Here is a 16,249-nt window from a genome sequence, read left to right as displayed (position 1 = left end):
GATGCAGTCAACTTGACCGTGGGTGCAGTCAACACACCCAGGGTCATTTATGTCCAACTTTTGGACTTTATATATATATATATATATATATATTATATATATATTGCCGCACCCATGTGACATAGTATATCGACATCCCTTGGAGATCTTATTTACTCTGACCAAGTAAATGTGTATGTTGAATTTGAGATAAGGAGTAGTCATTCTCTAGGCTTTGATCTCATAAAATATTCAACTTATGGAAATTTAATTGAAAACATCACTTCTTAAAGAATACTGGTTAGGATAATGTTATTGTTGGTATTTAAGCTTATTGATGAGTTTTAGGTTACACATTGATGATAAGTTGTATGTTAATATGAATATTGAAACTATCTTTTTACTACTTTTCCTTGCATCATGAACATAAAACTTTTCTGTTTTTTATGCTCCCATTTATCTAGGAAAGGAATATGTACTTGGGTGTTGTATCATGCACTACTATAAAATTTGCTTTTGTCTTTTTCTTAGGGATTCATTTCTCTTATTGAACATAGAGCAGAATGCACCACTTGCTTAATATATATCCTGTCCATACTAGAAAAGATTGAGCATTGGTCTACAACTTATGCACCACTTGCTTAATATATTTCTATGAGAAATCCTACTTATCATAGTGAGTTTCAACTTGTCTGTGTTGCCAAATTGATTGCTAGACTAAGACTTGTCCCCAGACGATAAGTACACATTCATGGCTTGATTTAATGATTTGATTTTGTGCAATATTTGAACACAGGCAAAATGACTAAGGGTACATTGGCAAGTGACATGAGTTGTTTGTCGGCCTTGCAACTTAACATGGTTAGCTTAGATTGGTGGTGGTGTTTTAAAATGTATCATTAAAAGATTTAAAATTGTGAAAATTGAATGGGGTTTATTAGTGGATAAATGCGTTAAGAAATACCAAATAATATTGTTGAAAATAGTTTAGAAAGAATCAGATTATGGTTTTTGATCCATTAGATTTTGTATAGGGAAGTATTGATAACCAATAATACATAAACCATGTCTGACAACCATGTTGATGAACAACACCGATGCACCAACTGAAAAGAGAGAATAGTGGACAGTCAAATTAATGGTTAAACTGCGATTTTCTTAAACATCTGGTCAAAAATCAATTTAAGGATGATATCTCAATATTTCACACCGATTGAGGGGGAGAGTTTTTATCAAAAGAATTCAAAGATTATTTAAACTTATATGAGATTTCACGTCAAAAATCATGTCCTTATAATCCTCAACAAAATGGTCTAGTTGAAAGAAAACATAGGCACATGATAGAAACAACAAGAACGTTACTCATTACACACTAGGTACCAAAGTTTTTTTTGGGCCGAAGCAACATTAACTGCTATTTATGTAACACCCCAAAAATTTTAACTTATAAATTTTAAAAACATTTAGAGAAAACCTTTCAAATTTCAGAGTTTGGTTTTAATGACGTCAGCGAAAGCAATTTCTTTTTAGAAAGAAAAACAAGTTAACAATTCTGGGCACGTTAGCTTACAAACCAACCTTATCCACAAAGAATATCCAGGACGCCAGAAGAAAGAGGGTGATCTTGTAATACCCATGAATTTTATCAGATAAATAAACTTGAAATTTTCGTACTTAAGCTGGAACAAAGATATTTTGTTGTTTTATTTATTTATTCATATTCAGATCTCAGATATTTTGTTGGGATCTTCAATATCGAATCCATAATATCCTGTTTGGATTTTTGATATTATATTTGGATCCTAGATATTGGATCATGAACATTAGATTGGATATTTAATAATTTTTTAGGTCAAATGGATGAGATCTCTCATATTGAATCCTCAATATCATGGTCATATGGGATACTGGATCCAGGATGAATTCAGTGGATCCACGAAGTTTAAATTAAATGTTAATGAAAAAATTTCTATTTTAGACCTATAACACTTTATTGGAATTTGTAATAGCCTAGGCGATTTTTAGATCCACATTACTTTATTTGGATCTTGGACGTCGGACCCTTAATTTTCAATGTCAATTTTATATCGGTAATACTCTGGTTCAGTTAAAATTCTACTTGAATCCAAAATAAGATTACTTGGGATCCATAATATTTTATTCAAAATTGTACCAAAAATTTTATAATGTTTCAGATCCTTGGATGAACCTGAATTTGCTTAATTGGATCCATAAATGCATTGGGTCTTAGAACCATAGCATCCATTAGGACATGGTCCAAATCAAAAGTTTTGGAACCGTAGATCCGGTAGGTTTTACTTTGGACCCAAAGTTTAAACAGGTCACCATGAGGGCGACCCAAATGAAAAAAAATTAGAAGATTCAGATCCACGGATGGATCTGGATTGGCCCAAGAGTGAACCTAACGAGGAGGGGGGGGGGGAGGGGGGTGTCGCTGGTCACGAGTCCGGTCAACCCAGACCCATACTCGTATGTGTGTTAAAAAAAACTCACGATAAAAAAAACACGCAAACCCTAAAAAGGGTTTGCGTTTGAAATAAAAAAGAAGGGGGGGGGCTGCAGTTTCACGCAGCCGCTGGAGAGTGGGGTAACCGATCCCCACGATCTCTCGCCCTCCTCCCCGATCATCTTCCCCATTTCTACTCTAACTCTCTCTCCCTCACCTTTTTAAAACCCTCCTCCCTCTCCCTTTTTGTTCTCTCTTCCTCTCCCTCTGGTTTTCCTTTCTTTCTTGCCCCAGCCGGTGAAAAGACACATGGCGGCGAGGGTTATCTCGGATTTTCATCTCTCTCGTTCATGTTCGCGGAGTCGGCATGAAGAGGGCTCGGTTTCACGACAGCTAGAGGGAAGCAATGGAACAAATTTGGGGGTTTTCGGTTCAAAGGTGGGGTTTTACTGTGTTTTTGCGAGTGTACTGCATAGCAAGCATGTAATGTAGGTTTTACTATGTTTTCTGCAGTGTGCCTAATCCGGATTGAATTAATCAGTGGGATTTATAATCTGACTTGATATTTGTTTTATTTTGCTCATATAACTGAGGTGCGATTGTTTCTGATCCTGCGTTGAGTTCATTTCCATGATCCAAGTTACCTTGGTTGTTTGGGAATCGGTAACCGTAAGGTTCTATGCTTTTGCAGTATATTTTGTTCAAGTATGCGATGATTCGTTGCATTTTCGCTCCTTCACGTGCGGAGGAATTGGGGATCGATTAGCGATTCATTTTTAGCCACTGTACACATGCATACAATCATCCTATATCCCTAAATCTAGACAACCCCTGTATTAGGTGGATCAAGAAGTTATTTGGATAGCTAATGAGGATTGGAACTTAGGTTGCTAAATGGTGATCCAGATTCCTTGCTATTTTTTTTATTATCATGCATGCCATTTTTCTTGTATCTCTCTTTTTCATCCGATTAGGTAGAGTATCATGGTGCTCAGTGTTTTTTTTAGTTGAACTTACGTGTCTACACAGTGCTATTCAGAGTAGAGTATTTGTCTAAGTTTAACATAAAAATGTTAGTAACTTCCGATTTATTTCTTTGACTACCAACGTCGATCGATTGAACTACTTTCTGATCTTTACTAAAGTAAGATCCTGGATTGCAGTTAATTGAAAATTTTACTGTCCACTCCCACCTGTAAGGATTTGGTATTCTTGCTATCGAATCACTTGAGAAATTAGATGCGGCCAAGGGCAAACTTATTAAACCCAGAAGGAAAACAAGAGTTCAATGATTTTCCTGTTATCTACCTACTAGAGATTAGTTTCTGGTTGCAATTTGAAGTTTACACCATAATACTGCTGTAAAACGTAACAGGGTTGCAGCTGCTTCTACTCAAGCATTAAATGGTCTTTTATTCATACGACTATGAAAGTTTGTTCCTTTGTTGGTTTTACTAATTCAATTAAGGTGTCTGTTGTTGCCAATGATAAATCTTTTAAAACAAGGATGAAACAAATAACCCAATGTATTGCCTCTTATGTACATAGCATAGGTTAACCACTGCTTATATTGTAAGTGCATTGAAATTGTAAGAAATTCTGTTTTTAATGTATTGCAAACGTATTTTGTAGTTGTCGACTGCTATATAATGAAAGTCTGGATCTTATTTGAACCGCCATGACAGTGTCTGATATAGGTATTTATTGGTGAAATCAGCCTTGTTGGTTACCATGTGGCAATTTGTGATTTCAGCTTAGGATATTAAACTGCATATCCATGCTCCTGTGTGTGGAACGACACTAAAAGGGGTCTGAATTGATGTAGTGTGGAAGGTTTTGTTAAGACCTACGGTGGTAGCTCTTTCCCTGAGTTTTTCTTGGATATAATCGACTCAGTGGATGTTAATACACATATAGATTTGATTACATATAGATTTGATTATATAACTGAACCTAGTAAACTTTTTTCTTATGGTAGATGGTTTTAGAAGTATACTTATATAACACAATAAACTGTAATATAGGATAAGTTTCATGGTTTTCTTTTATTGCATAAGTTGTATTTCCACTGTAAGGTTCAACTGTTGTAGCTTGTACTGCGTTTTATTCCTATATCAATTAAGTGGGGGAACCCTTCTCTGAATCGCTGGAAACCGCGCCTCAGCCTCACTATCACCAAGTCTCTCATCATCGTCTCTGTCATCTTCTTCTTCGTCTTTCTCTTTCTCTTTCTCTTGTTGTTGTGTTTAAGAAGTTTGATGATGGTTGCAGATGCAAGCACGAGAAGCGGAATTCTGCTTCCGACTGCATCGAGGCGATCGTCAAGGGCAACAACCCCGGCCACTTTTTCGTTGCTAGCCAAGACGCCGACCTCCGCAAGAAGTTTCAAGAGGTTTGATTTTGCGTTTGCCCTCTCTCTTACTCTTTATCGCATTCCCCTTCCATTTTTTTAGGCTTCTGCAGTTGGGTACTCTCAACTTAGCATTCTCTATCTGTAGATATCCATGGCGGTTTTTTAGTATCTGGTTGAACAAATGAGTTCTATAGATTCATATTGTTATGTCGGCCTTTGTAAAGTAGTATCTTTAGCAATAAGTGGGGTGTGTGGATTTGGAAACGGGCCACTTGATAATACATGCCTGAGATTGTTCCATTGCCTTTGCACATCAATCTTTTTATTAGTGAGTGTGAATGTAGCCCGTAAGCAATGAAATAGGGAATGGCTTAACAATTTGAATCGCAATGAAATAGGGAATGGCTTAGCGAAGGTAAACTAAATGAAATTACTAAAACACTCAAGGTGATTTTTTTTTTTCAAATTTAAGTTGTTGCTTTCTAGGGTGGGCTGTCTTTTTAGATAGTAATTTTATTTGTAAAATTACAATCTAAAATTTTCAACCCTAAAAGTAATGACAAAATTTTCAAACTGCCGCCTTCTGAAGGGTGTTTTGATAATTTCAATTAGTTGAATGTTATAGAAATGTTTAAAATGTGTGTGTACCATACTATCTGGTGGGAAGTCATATGTGAATTCTATTCGATCCATAATTATGAGAAGCTACTTAAAACCTTGAATGCTTGTTTTCCTAGTTGCTGACTTGCAAAGTGTGAAATTGCGTGCATCTGAATCTCGCTTTCGAGAAATGGAAAATGTGTATCTCCCGAGATGAAAAAGAACTAACTTGATATTACAAATGTCTTTCTCATGTTAAAAGCATTGTACTTTCTTTTCCCAAATTTATTTCTTTATTATAAAATCTATGTACATAATGAATATTTTTTATAAAATTACTTAATTCATCTTAAGTAAAGCACACAATGTTTTGATTCTACTCATTTTTATTGTTGTTTCTTACCTTCTTGCGCTTCCTAAACATCACATTTCATGCATCCAAGCATTTCTTAAACACATGCTTCATGTATTGCCTTTTGCACCTTCTTATTCTGGTAACTGTGGTTCAATTTAACCCCATAGATGCCTACAACATTGTTGCTTAGCAGCCAACACACTATGTATTGTCATTAAGCATAAAAATCCCTAATTTTTTTATCACAAAAATTTGTTGTATTGTGGTCTGTTGAACTCTTGAAAGGCCTTATTTGGCATTGCAATGCATGATTCAAAGCATGTTTCTTACTAAACAAGCTATGTAGCTTGATCCACAAACCTTATAAGAAACACATTACAGTATATATAAATACGCATATATGTGCGCGCACACACACACACACATACGTTGTAACTTACCTTTAAGAAAATATTAAGCTTTTTTTAATTCCTAAAATGTAAGGGATTATTAAATTGATGAAAAAGTATCTGGAAGAGATTGGCGTCCTTCACTATTTCATGGAAGAAAAATTGATGCCTATTTAAATGATTGGGGAGCAAAAAGTTTTGACTAGAGTATTGTGAAACTCTTCCTTTTGATCGAGGCGTCATAGAATCTAGTGAGATGTGTAGGATTTTGTCTAGGAATCTTTTCACAAGCAGTAACGTTTATTTCTTCAAAAGGTGAATTTAAGAATTTTGATATTTGTTTTGGACCGGTTGTATTGCTCAAGGAAAATATCTGCGACTTTGGGAATTTTTAGCTGCCCAATTTGTTTGAGATTTATCTTGGAGCGGTTAGATGATCATAAGACCTTTCACAAGTAGTAATGTTATTTATTTCTTTAAAAGTTGAAAAAAGGATTTTGATCTTTGTTTTGCACCGCTTGTATTGCTCAAAGAAAATAGCTGGGACGTTGAGAATTTTTAGCTGGCTAATTTGTTTGAAATTTATCTTGGAGTGGTTAGATTATCATCAGATCTTATTGGCGTGTTCAAAACTCACTCTCAAATACAGAATTTTCTATCTCTACAGCTCCTAACCAAACATAACCAAGATCAAAGAAAGGAACCTGCTCCCTAAATGTTGTATGGAATGAACGAGAATTAGGAAAATATGGTGTCCATTATCAAGCTATCATGATATATTTTATATAATTTTTAGTATCAGTGACTTTCTGTTGATGATATGATGTTTTCATGCATTTACAGTTGCTCTGGATTGCTTAACTGGGAAAGTGATTACATAAATCCATCACATCAAGGAGCCCCCAATCCTGACATCATACTGTTTACAGAATCAACAGTATTAGCCAGCAGGGAATAAGAATTTCATTGCTTGATTTTTTGTTACAACCTTTTTCAGATTACATATAAAGGGAGTTTATTAAGTAGATTTGCTTGTAGCAAGCCATAAGCCTTGCTGAAAATCAATCATCTGCCATTTCAATCTTATTACAACTTGTGGGTTTCCTTTTTTTACCGGTATGCTTGCTTTTGGATGTATTTGTTACTCTCACATTGTGAGGTGCAACCTAATGTTCATATAAAATTCACTAGCGTTCACTGAAAAAAATGAGCAAAATTTTCACCCAGATTACCGATTTATCCTTTCATCTGCAATAAACCAACACTGGCAATTGATGCTTGAAAGTAATGCGGGACCCTCTTGATGCGTGTGATGACTCCAAGGTGGACACGTATCATCCCTGAGTCTGTGATATGAACCGTTGTTCTCGAAAATCGGACATCATGTATGGTAAAAGTCATTTAGGATAAAATGTGGGTCTTAGTTTTTTCGTACATAATTGTCTAGGGCTCTATATGGTGGATCATTTCCACAGGTAAAGTACGGATTGGATTTTTTGTTATTTGGTGTTATCCAAAACTTCAAGCATTTTAGTATTTTCTTTTTTAGTTATGCAAAACAAAGAAAAACCGTGCCCTCTGATTTTTTTTTATCCGATCGTTCCAGCTCATGCATTTTCCAATCCTCTGATCGATTCGAGATTTGTAACATTGTTCTCTTTGGGGTGGGGGCGACAGAGGAAGGGTTGCCTTGTGATATAGTGTCACAAGGTCACACCTCAACTTGGTTTGGATACCGAACACCTCAGATGCAATTAGGTCCGATTAGTACATGGTCTCGGGTATAGTTTGTGAAATTTTATACCAGACCTGGATCCGACCTGAGTTTTGATTAAGACCCACAAATTTTCAATGTAAAAATAATAAAAAAAATATTACTTTACCGGGTATGGTTCATGTAGTTCTTATCGGGTCTGAGTATGATTTCTTTTATAGTAGACCCGAGTCTGGATCAGATACAATACTCAAAAATCTGGTCCCAACCAAACCCTACCCGTTGACACCCTTAGATGCAATGCAAGCCCCTCGTACGGATGTTATTCTTTTTGCTCCTCAGTCTACTGGGTTTTAGCAGCCGTTTCCAACTGTCATTAGTCAGGTTCTTGGGTAATGGCCCGTGATTTCTCTGTAAAGGGGAAGTATCACCAAGGAGATATCTCCATACCATTGTCAAGCAAAAACCATTACAAATTTCCATCAGTTACCCTAATATGACATACATCAAAGAAACTAGACAAAGCTGGAACTATCATCTCCGTATTACATATACCTACAAGTCCATGAACCAGCTAATCTCCTAGAATAATGGCTTCTACACGTGCATCCTTGCAATGACTGCACAGATGTAGAAACGAGTTTCACTGTGAATCCCAAATATTCAGAGGCGACTAAGTTTGAATGGATCATCGCCAACACCTTAAAATTTGGAGGCAGGTGGAGCATATTAATTATCTCTACATGGATATCTGGTAGGGGAACTCAGAGCCCTTGAATTTTGTATTTTTTTCCCCTCAATGAATTTCAGTTTATGGACAACTGGATATCTTTGTAAGATAATTTTAAACTTGAAACTGGGAAAAAGGCAGATGTTCCTCAAAGGTTCTTGCAAGCCCAAAACGTTATAACGAAAGCAACTATCATGCTCAACTTGACAAAAGACTGCTAAATTTATCTCACAAAGTTATGACAGTCTGCAAGAGTTTCTACAGGAGGGACTGCTCAGTACCGCACACTCCTGAGCAAAGATCAACTTATCTGATCTCACAGTTTTCCCATATATATGCCAATGAGGTTCACAACCCTTTGTACTTTAGCGTGACACAAAGAGCATCTGTAATATTACGTGATATTCAAAAGAATCAAAGTTCCATTTTTGTATACAGGCAAGTAAAGGCGTTAGTAGATGCAGAAGATCTATTCATGAATTTTGAACACAATAAGAGCCATTTCCTGTCAATATCAATATTCTGACTGGAAAAGAGAAAATGTGAAATACTGGTTTCGTACAGAAACCATCTACAACCCAGTGTAATAAACAAAATCAAATAGATAGTTGCCCCATGGAAGCAAAGCAAAAGACTCCTAGTTACCATAAGTTTTTTGCTTCATGGAGACGCTCATAGTTACCAGAAGTTTTTTGCTTCATGGGGACACTAGCTTTCCCCAAAGCAGGAAATTCCTTCCTTTTGAGAAACTTGATTCCCTTTAATGGGAAGCTCACTTCCCCTCATTTCCCAAATTGATTCTCTTTTGCTTCCTAAATGTTTCTCTCTCTCTCTTACCTCTCACTTTCTAAGTTTTTCATATTAAAAAATAATAATTATTCTAGAACAAGCTTTCATGTTGGTTTTATGTCGATCTACACTTATGGTCATCGATTTACAATAAAATTTACAGGTTTTATATTAATCGCGCTAATGTATTACTATTTGTGAGTTTTTAAAAATCTTTTCATTATTTTGTGAGGCTTTGCCATGCAATGAACTTCCCAAAATCATCAAGAAATTTTTTTTAATGTCTCCTATTTCCAATATATATATATATATATATATCATTGTCATTTTTATAGTTTTTAATTATTTGAAAAATTGTATATATGTTTTCAAAGTTTTCTTACAATTTTCAAGTATATACTCATATTTGTTTTAAAATTTTAGTTTATTGCCATATTTTCCCTTGCTGAGAAAATACCGAGAATGGGATTTTGGGACTACGTTACTGGGAACATTTCGAAAACGTGGGTCCTACTTAGATTGCTGATCCAAATGGATCTGACCCGTTTTCCAGCACGATTTAAAGTAAAAAATAAGTGGAGAGAAGTTTTCTGCTTTTGCGTTGATCCCAGTGTGATCAAAATCAATCTGAATCAGACTGAAGTTGATAGATTTAGATCCAATTAGGCCCTTAACGATTCAAAACAGCATGAATCAAGCAGTATATGTCTTGAATTGGTTCGCTAAGTCTTTTTTTTAATATAATTATTAAAAATAAAACTAAACAAAAAAATCCTTGAAATGGTCTGATTAAAAAAAAACTAGATTTGATTCAATTACTGATGGAGTGCATATTTTTGTCGTTTTTAAAATAGTTTTTGGATAATTCTATTATTTTGGTCTAAGACTTTCTTACCCCTCTTTGGAGGGATGTCGATGAATCAAATTTTATCCATTTAATTGCATTTGGTAAGCCAAAACCATATCCGATTATAAGAAGAGCAGATCTGTGATCTATAAGTCACTCACATCTTCACACTCTATTGCTTTATCCCACAACTACCTATGTTGTGGACGGTGAGGATGCCAAATCACTTTTCTAAAAGTGATTTGTCAGATCACTTGCTCTCGATTATAAGTGAATGTGGATACGGTTTTAGTATTTTAGATACCAAATCCAATAATTATCTAAATTTGAGGGATATCTGAATCTGTTTACATGTAAAAAAAAAGCACCATCCTAATCGAATCTGTTTAGCCAACATCTGTTCAGTAGGATATGGTATTGGAAACATCCTATCAGAATCTGAACCATTCACATCCCTACCTCTTGGATCGGTTGAGATTCCGGTTGGATGTAACCTTTATTGAATTCGACTAATCACGTATTGGCTAATCGGATTCAGATGGAGAAAGGCTAATACCAAATCTGATTATTTACATGAAGTGGATCTGGATGTCCGTCAGAATCAGATATCCACGAATTCGATTATAAAATTCTATGTCAAATCTGAATCTCATAATTAACTGGATTCGTAATAGCAGTCGGATTCAGGTTGGGTGTCGGATAACATCCGAACCGTTGAAGCAACCTCTCCAACTATAATGGGGGAAGCAAAGGGCGACATCTCAAATTAGAGTTAGGGTTTTGTCTTGTAGAGCGAGGAGGGCTTTCCGTCACAGCAGAGGGAACGCTAAACTTTTTCGGTGATCGGAGAGATATCAAGAGGTCTCACAGTATTTTACCGTGAGATATCTCTATCTCTTTCTCTAGTTTTTGGGCATCATATTTTTTTTTGGATAATTTTCTCGGTTTTGTATTCGTTGGTGTTTTTTGCCGTTTAGGGTTTTAGCCTTTCCCGGATATTGGTCGGAATATGCTAATAGGTAGTTTTTTTTCTTCTTTTGAGTAGTTCGAGAAGTTTGTTATTGGAACTTGTTTCAGGTTTTTGTTACGCACAGTTAAATCGAGGTGCTTGATAATCGCTGTGAGTCCATCCGTTTGCTGGATAATACGTTTTAAGAAGAGGGATTAGCATATTCATAAGAATTACAGTGCCCTAATGGCGATTGGTGAAGGTACTGCTATAACGCCGCCGAGTATGAACTATTTCAGATAAATTAAAACTTAATCTTTGATTGGTAGAACAGATACTTTAGGAGGTTTTGTGTCTCACTAGTGAATTTGTGTTATACTGCAGTTGGGACGACATCTTAAAGACTACGTTTATTTGGGATAACGCCCTGATTGGAATGCAATAGTGATCTTTGTTTTGGGGAAAAGAGTGGTTAGAATTTTCTTTGGCAATAAAAAATATACATGTTATGAAGAAAGCTGAGTGTAGGATACATTTGTTCCAAAGAGAGGCGTGCTTACATAATTTGGACTGCTATTAACAATGAAACTGAGATGCTACAAATGAATCTAGAGTTCCTAATAGGCCTCTAACTACTTTTTTGAATTCAAAATTTTGAAAGAATGTCTAAAATGACTATTTCTGTTAGGTTGATCTCCTGTAGACATCAATCTTCCTAGACAAGTTGTGCATCCACTGCATCCTTTAATTTAAAAATTTCTCTTTTGCATTTAAAAAAAATGTAGAAAATGTTATTTTAAATGGAATACTGATAAAATCTTGCGATTTATTTGAATAGCTGTTTAGTTCATCCAGTTCAACAAATTGATCTTGAAGAATGAGGGGTGTTTGCAAGTTCTTATCAAATGGATGAAATGCGCCCATTTTATAGGATGGATAACATGCAGTGCATTTCTATTATTTGAACAATGCCATTGTGAGGCGTTTTCAAGGCATGCTTGTTCCCTCCCCACACAATAGTCAGATGATTGACAATGGTCATTCACATTTATCAGTTTCATTCTGTTATATCTTGTTAGGCTTGGCATTGTATCAAATTGTGGTTAAAAAGCTGTCTTGAATGTTGTGGGGAGGAATTATAATAATTCATCATAAAATCTTATAAGAATGTACCTTTTTCAGCAATGATATTTCACTTTTTTACATAAACAATTCTAGATCATTATATAGGTGTTAGACAAAAGCGGGCAGGTCATGTTAAAGATGCTTCATCATATGTATGGGGTGTTGCACGTGAAGTTTCAATGGGTTACTATTTTGGGTCATTTTTAAAAAAGAAAAACAACCTAACTTGTGGTTGAACGGCTTTGAGATGAGACATGGCATCAGTGTTATCAGTATCGTACGATATAATATGATATATCATAGTATCGCTGGCCCATGCGATACAATATACCCTCTTAAATTGGAAAATAAAGCATATCAGTCTGATACATGCCACAACTTTTTCACTTTTTTGTGTTGAAAATTTTCAAACAGTTTATTTTTATCCTTTTTTACTTTTAGTGACAACTTTTTAAATAAATATGATTTTATTAGGGTCCTATTCACTTATTTCATAAGTTATGTGAACAAAATAAAATAAAAGATTCTTCTTAATTTATTGTGATTAGTGAAAACAAGAAAGAAATGAAAGAAGAAAAATATTATTATGGAAGAGCACACATTATTCAATTCTTGAGTTTATTGTAATTAGTAAAACTAATTAATGAGAACATTATGAAACTTCTCTTTTTTAATGCTTACTACTTACAAATGACATTACTTTTTTTTTTACTTTATTCTTTTGGTATATGTAATGGATACATTGTTATAACATCATAACTATAGCTTTTATATTTAATAATTGTTACATAATTATTCATGATCAATTTTCCTAATTAAGTTTACTTATATTGTAGTTTGACTACTGAAAAGCGTTTCAATTATCTTCGTCATCATATTTTAAATTTTTTTAGTTATTGTATTATGCTATTGTTGTAATTTGTTTATTCAAAACTTTTTTTCTTTTGTTTGCTTTCTAATGTTACTCTTTAATAGTAGACCTTTTGTTTTGTTAGTTGTTAGTTTGTTACAATATTGTTTCACATGTTATAGTAGTTCATGTGTATGTTTAATTGTTCATGATGTTTAAATTTGATTTCCTTTTCTGTTCTATTTTATTCTATGTTCTTTTCTAAATTTTTTTGAAAATAATTTCTGATTGTTTTGTATTTTTTTGTGATTTTTAAAATGTGATTTTTCTGTATCTTATGATATGATACGGTACGATACGATACACTCGTATTGCCAACCCTTCTGATATGGGTTCTGAGACGATAATTGCAACATTGCATGGCATTCAATATCAATCACGTTCAGCACACCAACTTCATCCTAGTTCATTGTCTCTGGAAAGCTGTTAATGGGTTCAAGCAAATCTATGTGCTTGATTGAAATGCTTTAATTTATTATGCTTTATGTTCCATTATGTTGAGTGGTGTACCGTGGAGTCTATGCTAGGGTGTCATCTACTTGTGGTGGTTTAGTATATCAACATCCCTTGGTGATCTTATTTACTGTGACCAAGTAAATGTGTATGTTGAATTTGAGATAAGGAGTAGTCATTATCTAGGCTTTGATCTCCTAAAATATTCAACTTGTGGAAATTTAATTGAAAACATCACTTGTTGAAGGATACTGGTTAGGATAATGTTAGTGTTGGTATTTAAGCTTACTGATAATTTTTAGGTTACACATTGATGATAAGTTGTATGTTAATATGAACATTGAAACTATCTTTTTACTACTTTTCCTTGCATTATGGACATAACACTTTTCTATTTTTTATGCTCTCATTTATCTAGGAAATGAAGACAAACTTGAGTCTTGTATCATGCACTGCTATAAATTTAGCTTTTGTGTTTTTCTTAGGGACTCATTTTTCTTATTGAACATAGAGAATAATGCACCACTTGCTTAATATAGCCTAGTTGTACTAGAAATGATTGAGCATTGGTCTACTTGCTTAATATAGCCTGTCTGTACTAGAAATGATTGAGCATTGGTCTACAACTTATGCACCACTTGCTTAATATATTTCTATGAGAAATCCTACTTATAATAGTCAAATTCAACTTGTCTGAGTTGCCAAATCGATTGCTGGGCTAAGACTTGACCCCGAAAGATAAGTACTCATTCATGGCTTGATTTAATGATTTGATTTTGTGCAATGTTTGAACACATGCAAAATTGTGCCATTACATAACTATGGGTACATTGGCAGTTGACATGAGCTGTTTGTCGGCCTTGCAACTTAACATGGTCAGCTTAGATTGGTGGTGGTATTTTAAAAGTATCATTAAAAGATATAAAATTGTAAAAATTGAATGGGGTTTAGTAGTGGATAAATGCGTTAAGAAACACCAAATAATATTGTTGAAAATAGTTAAGAAAGAATCATATTATGTTTTTTGATCCATTATATTTTGTATAGGGAAGTATTGATAACCAATAATACATAAACCATGTCTAACAACCATGTTGATGAATAAAAGAGAGAATAGTGGACAGTCAAATTAATGGTTTAACTGTGACAAGTATTGGTGTTGAGTTAGTTATTATTACTTTTTTCTTGTAAAAGAATACCAGTTGCATTTGGGGTCCCTTTGCATGGATGAAAGTTCTCATTGATGTTAATTCTTGCCAATCCTGCAACATTTTTGTTTGGGTAAAGCCAGAAAGAAAATTGTGAAGTCTTATTCACTCTCTGAAGAACATGGACAACACCGGGATTTTTCAAGGAAACTCTCTTTATCATCTCTCTAGGTGGTAATTTAGATTCTTTCAAATTATGGGGCTCACTAATTATGCATGTGTTCCATTATTTCTGTTTCTCAAAACTCTACTTTAATAAGATTCCTATTTACCACCTAAATTCTCCAGTCAAACCCCAAATGCACTGTTAGAACTCCTAGAAAATAGAGAATATAGAACTGAGATGATCAGTAAACACCAAATCTGCTGAGAATTCAAATTATCACTTAAGAAGTGGTAAAAGAATTCTTTTAGAAAGGCTGGTGTGGTTTTGATGAAAAATATGGATATTGTAATTTTACAATTTCCTTTATTCACTTACCCAAATAAGGAAACTAAATTCTCAACCAGTGTATCCAAAAACACTGGAGGGGGAGTATTGATGTTGCCAAACATAAATGCACATATCAATGTACTTTTCTTAATTGTAGGGTGCTGGTAACTTACAAATATATGATTTATAAGAGACAAGTGTGAGCTGGATTCTTGAAATAGTTTTGAATAACTTTCAATTTCGTGTTGTCTTGTGGCATTTTCATGAAGTCTTTATATTATTACTGCCAAATACTTTTTTTTGTGTATACAAGATGGATTCTCAAGTGAAGCTTGCAGTTGTCGTCAAAGTGATGGGAAGAACAGGGTCGAGAGGTCAGGTGACTCAGGCAAGAGTCAAGTTTCTGGATGATCAAAATCGGCTCATCATGATGAATGCGAAAGGGCCTGTCAGAGAAGGTGACATCCTTACTCTGCTAGAGTCTGAACGTGAAGCAAAGAGGTTGCGCTGATGGTATCTTAATCTTAGTGAAGGTTTTGGATATGTTTCTAGGGAGTGGTGGTTTGTACTGCTTATACTTTTTGAGTTTGCAATTGCTTCTAGGGTGTTCTTTGCCACTGCTGTAGAACCCGTTGTGGGTACGTTGCCGATTTGTGTTTTAGTACTGGATTAAGTTTTGATGTGATCTCGCTTTTGCAGCACCGATGATATTAGTTGGATACCCGTTATGGGGGTTTGGGTGTGTGTGTGGTTTGCACCTCTTTTATTGTCTGGGTTGGTGTCAATAAAAAACTTGTATCTACAGGTAGTATCGTAGTATCTGATTGTCTTGATCACCATCACCATTTCTATTTTGGTCCCCGTAATGATTTTGGCCTGGATTCACAATTTGCTCTGCATCAGTCTCTGATTTGGTGGTTTAAGTCCCCCAAAAGTTTTATTATTCTA

General features: G+C 34.8%; 1 long non-coding RNA gene and 1 pseudogene across 3 annotated transcripts in view; both read left to right on the top strand.

The window, feature by feature from the left end:
- Positions 1-7,318, top strand: part of LOC149842934 (uncharacterized) — a 60,699-nt gene extending 53,381 nt beyond the window's left edge. For both annotated transcript variants that reach the window (XR_016430833.1, XR_016430834.1), the window contains exons 2-3: positions 4,718-4,838; positions 6,987-7,318. This is a non-coding gene — a long non-coding RNA (uncharacterized LOC149842934). The remainder of the gene's footprint in view (positions 1-4,717; positions 4,839-6,986) is intronic.
- An 8,296-nt stretch (positions 7,319-15,614) lies between these two features.
- Positions 15,615-16,001, top strand: LOC149842933 (small ribosomal subunit protein eS28 pseudogene; annotated as a pseudogene). Its single transcript, XR_016430832.1, has one exon. The product of XR_016430832.1 is annotated as a small ribosomal subunit protein eS28 pseudogene (transcript).
- Positions 16,002-16,249: the final 248 nt, after the last annotated feature.

The sequence above is a fragment of the Nuphar pumila genome, chromosome 3 (assembly GCF_984573655.1).
Source record: "Nuphar pumila chromosome 3, dmNupPumi1.hap1.1, whole genome shotgun sequence".
In the NCBI taxonomy this organism is placed as follows: Eukaryota; Viridiplantae; Streptophyta; class Magnoliopsida; order Nymphaeales; family Nymphaeaceae; genus Nuphar; species Nuphar pumila.
Note: the sequence above shows the minus strand (reverse complement) of the source record. Positions and strands in the feature narration are given on the sequence as shown.